Here is a 6,845-nt window from a genome sequence, read left to right as displayed (position 1 = left end):
AATATTAATTCTGCCCTATTTTCTCCCTTTTCTCCTTCTGTAATTATTACAAATGTTAGTTCTCCTTTCCTTCAGTGGCAATTAACCTTTCTCTCATGCATCCCGTCTTTGTTTTTCTACACTATACTTTGGAGAATCTTTTCCAATTCACTAATTCTCTCTCAGCTATGTCTAAACAGCCATTAGACTCAACCACTGTTTTCTCATTTCAAGTTTTCATTTTTGGAAGTTTGTTTTTAGGGGCGCCTGGGTGGCTCAGTCGTTAAGCATCTGCTTTCACCTCAGGTCATGATCCAGGGTCCTGGGATCGAGCCCCGCATCAGGCTCCCTGCTCAGCGGGAGGCCTGCTTCTCCCTCTCCCACTCCCCTTGCTTGTGTTCCCTCTCTCGCTGTGTCTCTCTCTGTCAAATATATAAATAAAATCTTTAAAAAAAAAGAAGTTTGTTTTTAAAATATATTTTTCGGGGTGCCTGGGTGGCTCAGTTGGTTAAGCATCTGACTCTTGATCTCAGCTCAGGTCTTGATCTCAGGATCATGAGTTCAAGCCTCGAATTAGGTGTGGAGCCCACTTGAAAAATATATATCTATATATATATATTTATTTGTTCTCTGCTCATATTTTATAAGATTTATTGAAATATAATTTCCTAGCACAAAATTCATCCTTTTTAAATGTGCAACTCAGGGGACTTTAGGATCTTCAGAGAGTTGTTCAAACATGAACATGTTCATCACCCCAAAGAACCGTGTACCCATAAGCAGTCACTCTCCTTTTTCTCCAGCCCCCAGTCCCTGGCAACCACTAATCTACTTTCTGTCACTATGGATTTGCTTATTCTGGATATTATGTGTAAATGGAATCATGTCACCTGTGGCCTCTTGTGTCTGCTATCTTAAACAGCATCCTGTTTTTAAGGTTCCTCCATGTTGTAGCTTATATCCCTACTTCATTCCTTTTAATGGCTAAATAATCTTCCACGGTATGGATAAACCACATTTTGTTTACCTATCAGTTGATTGACATCTGGGTCCCTTCCACTTCGGGGCCATTATGAATAATGCTAGGAACATTCAGGTACAACATTTTGTGCAGACGCGTTTTCATTTCTCTTGGGTATGTCCTTAGGAGTGGAATTGTTGGCTCATATGGTAACTGTCTTACTTTTTTGAGGAATTGTCAAACTGCTCTCAAAGTGACTGCATCATTTTTAAATTTCCACCAGCAGTGTATAAAAGCCCTAATTTCTTCACATCTTTGCCAACACTTGTTGTCCTTTTTTTTATTATACCATCCTAGTGGATATGGAGACGTTCCCTGTTCATATTTAAGCTTTCCTCTATGTATCTAACACAACTACTTTATATTCTGCGCTTGATAATACTAACATCTTGTACAGGTTAGTTTTCTTCCAATTCCCAGGGTACTCCAGAGAGTTGTGATTCTTTTCCACCCTCCCAACTTCACTTTTATACTGTGGGAATAGTCCTTTGGGGCCTTTACTTTGACCAGGCCCCAGAGCTCAGTGTGATGATTAATTTTATGTGCCAACTTGATTAGGCCACAGTGTCAGATATTTGGTCAAACACACCTGGGTGTTACTCTAAAGGTATTTTTCAGATGAGATTAACATTTTAAACCAGTAGATTGTGAATAAAGAAGATTATTCTCCATTACGTGGATGGGCCTCACCCAATCAGTGAAAGATTTTAAGAGAAAACAGACCAAGGTCCCCTAAGAAAGAGGGAGTTTTTCCAGCAGACTGCCTTCAGATACAAGCTACATCATGGGCTCTTCCCCGGGTCTCCAGCCTGCTGCCTACCCTGCATATTTTGAATTTGCCAGCCTTCATAACATGTGAGCCAATTCTTAAAAAAGAAAAAAGATTGATTTATTTATTTTAGAGAGAGAGCACAAGCAGGGGGAGGGGCAGAGGGAGAGGGAGAAGCAGGCTCCTTGCTGAGCACAGAGTCAGACACTGGGGCTCGATCTCAGGACCCTGGGATCATGACCTGAGCCAAAACCGAGAGTCAGACGCTTAACCAACTGAGCCCCCCAGGCGCCCCTTAAACATCATTTCTAAAGGAGGTATTCATCATTGAGGTTTTAAAGACACTAACTCAGGTGTCTAAGAAATAGAATTTATTTCTTATTGATAACTTATTCTCTATTTCCAGGCCCATTCTGTACGATGGCAGAAAAGTGAATCTTGGTTGATTCTAAGTATCCTGAAGACATTTAGATTTGAATGCAGATGTTTTTCTTCCCCTTATTTCCTAGATGTCCAGCATAGTCTCTAGTTGCAGGTGGCATCTGCAATAATTTCAAGGTAAGGAGGAAAGGTACGTAATTGCTCATGTACGCATGGAAACTGGAGACAACTGTTACTTTGATGTAGTTGATCTGTTTGCTGCTCAGCTCTTCTCAGTTGTCCCAGCAGCATGTTCTGAGGTGGACACCTTCCCACCTCGTCTCTAGCCAGCCTGGCCCATGCTGCGGTACGGTTCCATTTGCCCTTCTTAGGAACAAAGTTCTATATTCCTGCTCACAACTCTCTGTGGCAGCAGGAAACTTGGACTTTCTCTGTCCCATTCTGCCAAAACCCAAAACCACTATACCACCATCCAAAGAGGGCAGATATTTAAAACATAATACTAAATTTGGGCAAAACTAAAAACAATACTAAAATTTGGTGAAAATGAAAGTACAAGGGGGCACATTTTCTTCTCTCCACCTCCCCTTCCTACTTCACATACCATATACCATATATATATCTCATGTTCTTACTTCTCTTAATATCCCACAGTTTGCATGACATAAAACTGATGTCTCCTCATCAAGAAAAAGACGCATGTTTTTGCCACATGTGTGCCCCCCATTGCCTTACACAGGGCTGGCAGAAACAATATCATTACAAAAAATCATAAACTAGGGGTGATAACTTGAAGTGTAACCTCCTGAAGTAGACCTGTATACTTCCAACCAGGAGCCTGTGTAGACCTCCTTCAAGATGGTAGACATGCCCTTGAATAAGAATTGAATTTTAGAAAGGAAAAATTCAACATCTACCTCTAATTCTTACACTTGGTTTCCTTAAATGCCTTACACTGTCTGCACTGGACAAGGCCTTTGCCTCCTTCTTTCTAGGTTCCCTGGTAGTCTGCTCTCTGTCTCTTCCACTGCTGCACCATCATCTGTGCCTTTGTTCTAAGAAATCTGTCCATTGCCCTTGCTTATCACTTGGTTATATTTAATATATATGTTTTTTTCACGATGAACTCACACTGGGAAACGGCTTTCCTAGGACTCTTCTTCTCATGCTTACAAGTAATCACCACTCAGACCCACTGACATTTCCAGTGGAACTCAGAAGTCATAGGATAAGAATGGTTTTTTAAAATTGATAACATCTATTAGGTGCTTATTATAGAACAGGACCTAAGAAGCACTTTGTATAAAATGATAAGGGGGCAAAGGGAAAAGCTAATTGAAAAAAAGCTAATTGAAAAAAAGGGGGCCTAGAGCTTGGAAAGAACATCTGTCCTTTCTGTAACTCTTTCTTCTCGTGTTCTGAGGGACATGAAACTGTGCCTGGAATTGCCTCTCTTGCTGTCAGTGCTGATGGATGGAGTGAGTGAAGGCAGGAGGGGCGCCTGGGTGGCTCGGTTGGTTAAGCGTCTGCCTTTGGCTCAGGTCATGATCCTGGGGTCCTGGGATCGAGTCCCTCAGCGGGGAGTCTGCCTCTCCCTCTGCCTGCCCCTCCCCCTGCTCGTGCTCTCTCTCTCTCAAATAAACAAGTAATCTTAAAAAAAAAAAAAGAGTGAAGGCAGGAAAGGGGAAAATCAAACAGTCAAGCTGAGATAACAAATGCTGTCGCCTGGTTTCTGGAAGCCAACCAGAGACCTTTTCTACATACTGCCCTTCTCAAAAGATCTACTTAAAATACTTACATTGTAGCATCGCCGGTGCCTGAGCCGCCCGCTCCTCCTCGCCTGTCCCTTCCCGGCCGGAGCCCGGGGACCAGAGCAAGACGGGGGGACCATGTTCCGACACAAGCTGACGGCCCTCGACTACCACAACCCAGCTGGCTTCAACTGCAAAGATGAAACAGAATTTAGTTTGGCTTGAAGACCAGAAAATCAGACACTACAAGATTGAAGACAGAGGTAATTTAAGAAACATCCACAGCAGTGACTGGCCCAAGTTCTTTGAAAGTATCTCAAAGATGTTAACTGTCCTTTCAAGATTCAAGATCGAAAAAAAAAAAAAAGATTCAAGATTGACAAGAAGCAATTGACTGGCTTCTTGGTTTAGCTGTTAGACTTGAATATGGAGATAATGTTGAAAAATACAAGGACTTGGTACCTGATAATACAAAAAATGCTGACAATGCTGCTAAAAATGCAGAGCCATTGATCAACTTGGATGTAAATAATCCTGATTTTAAGGCTGGTGTAATGGCTCTGGCTAACCTTCTTCAGATTCAGCATCATGATGATTACCTGGTAATGCTTAAGGCAATTCGCATTTTGGTCCAGGAGTGCCTGACCCAGGATGCAGTTGCTAAAGCAAATCAAAGGAAAGAGGGCTTGCCTGATGCTTTAGACAAACATATTCTTGGTTTTGACACAGGAGATGCAGTTCTTAATGAAGCTGCTCAAATTCTGCGATTGCTGCAGATAGAAGAGCTCAGAGAGCTACAGACAAAAATTAATGAAGCCATAGTAGCTGTTCAAGCAATTATTGCTGATCCAAAGACACACCACAGACTGGGGAAAGTTGGAAGATGAACATTTTAGGATTTCAGCTTCTCACCTACTTAGTACAATTGGGAACCATGTACGCTCTGGCATGTGTTTGGAAATCAAATGTCACATTTTCAAGGGAAGAATCCTAGAAAATTGACTATGTTCTCAAGATTTACCATCATTGCTTTTTCTTTAATAAAGTTCAGGAAGGTGGAAAAACAATACTTACATTGTAAAGACTGTCAATTGTCCTAACTTTGGCTCAAAGCAGTACCACATAACAGGAATGCAAAGAAAATACAACATTATACATATCAGTCAGACCAGAGTTCTGGTTATTTCTAGCCAAGAGAGTTGCAAGATTCATCGACCACCAAACTTGAAAAGCCCAAAGGTAAATGTGGAATTAAAAAAAAAAAAGTTTGGCAAAATTTATGAAATAAAATAAATTCCAATTGTATAAAATATATGTATGGGAGAAAAACTAGAAGGAAATATGGCAATGTAAATGACTGTTGTCTCTAGGTGTTATTTACAGGTGATTTTGTCACCTTATGTATTTTGGTTTTTAGACATGGTGACACAGTGTAATGTAATGAGCAGAACTGGAGCCTGGCAGACCTGGGCCTACCACTATGCCCGCTGGGGAAGACACTTAACTTCTCTGAGCCTGACTTTTCTCACATGAAAAATGGGAATAATAATGACAAGGTTGATACCTGGATTCAATGACGTGAAGTGTTGGCTATAGAGAATAAGTAGAAATTATTTTAAGAACAGTATTGCATTTGGGTGGTTGCTCCCCCTTGCTTTCGTTTTTTTATTTTAATTATTATTTGAAACATTGCTTCTTCATTGTTTCTATAGCATTCATTATCCTTCTTATGAAAGGGGTATATTCAGCAGTTTTTCTTGGCACACGTAAATTACCTGTAAATTCTCTGGGGCTATTAGAAATTACCTTAATTTTATGTTCACTCTTGAAAAACTGTTTAGAAGCATGTGAAATTCTGGATCTGACTTTAACCAGAACTTGAAGATATCATTCTATTATCTTTGGGCTTCTATCAGAACTGTTGACTTGCTGCGAATCAAACTGCTGTTTTGCAGGTAATCCATCTGTTCTCTCTGGTTGTTTTTGAGATGATTAATTTTGCAGTTTTGTTTTTTTTTTTTTTACTTTTTTTTTATTTTAATTATTTTTTTTTGAGAGAGAGACAGAGAGAGCAAGAGAGCGCATGTGAGTGGGGAAGGGAGGGTGAGAGGGAGAGGGGGAGAGAGAGAGAATCTTAAGCAGGCTCCACTTCCAGCATGGAACCCAAGGTAGGGCTCGATCTAACGACCCTGAGATCATGACCTGAGCCAAAATCAAGATTTAGATACTTAATGGACTGAGCCACCCAAGCGCCCCTGCATTTTTTTTTAAACAGTGTGTGTGTGAAAAAAACAAAAACAAAAGTGTGTGTGTGTGTGTACATCTGCGCATACATGTTAAATGAAACATATACACCGAATTGCACAAATCTATAGGAACAGTTCAACCACCATTCAAAGCAAGAAATAGAGTACGGCTGGAGAGCTATAAGAAGGATTTGTCACTGTATGTCCTTATACCTTTTGGAATTTAATGTCATTTGCATTTATGACCCTTTGAAAAAAGATAAAAATACTGGCAAAATAAAAGGGGCATCAAGGGTCAAGCACATGGAGAACAGCAAAAAAAAAAAAAATTTAAGTACTACATGTAAATTAAAATATCATAAGCAGTTTACCTAGGAGAAGAAACTGGATAAAATATCAAAACAGGCTCTTGGAGGCATCAAACAGCTCATAGGATATTGAGGAATCAGTGGGTCAAAATCTAGCAAAAGCAAAGAACCCCAGTAAGTAAGCTCGGCATTCAACACCACTTTTCTGTCCTCGGAATATTTGCGAAACTTGAAGAAAAAACTGTGATACAGAGTAGTATTTCAGCAGCCTCATGGGGCTTTAGAAAGGCGAAAGTCAATTCTCTCCACCCCAACAAAGCAATTCTCAAAAACTCACCCCCTTCTCTAAGTTGGAACCCTGGCGGGCTGCTCCCCTCAGGCACAGGCCCT

General features: G+C 40.6%; 1 pseudogene; it reads left to right on the top strand.

The window, feature by feature from the left end:
- The first annotated feature begins 4,039 nt into the window (after positions 1-4,039).
- LOC112826641 (RNA transcription, translation and transport factor protein pseudogene) lies at positions 4,040-4,944 on the top strand (annotated as a pseudogene).
- Positions 4,945-6,845: the final 1,901 nt, after the last annotated feature.

Source organism: Callorhinus ursinus, unplaced genomic scaffold (assembly GCF_003265705.2).
Source record: "Callorhinus ursinus isolate GAN/ISIS: 27379988/994484 unplaced genomic scaffold, GSC_fseal_2.0 scaffold7, whole genome shotgun sequence".
Lineage (NCBI taxonomy): Eukaryota > Metazoa > Chordata > Mammalia > Carnivora > Otariidae > Callorhinus > Callorhinus ursinus.
Note: the sequence above shows the minus strand (reverse complement) of the source record. Positions and strands in the feature narration are given on the sequence as shown.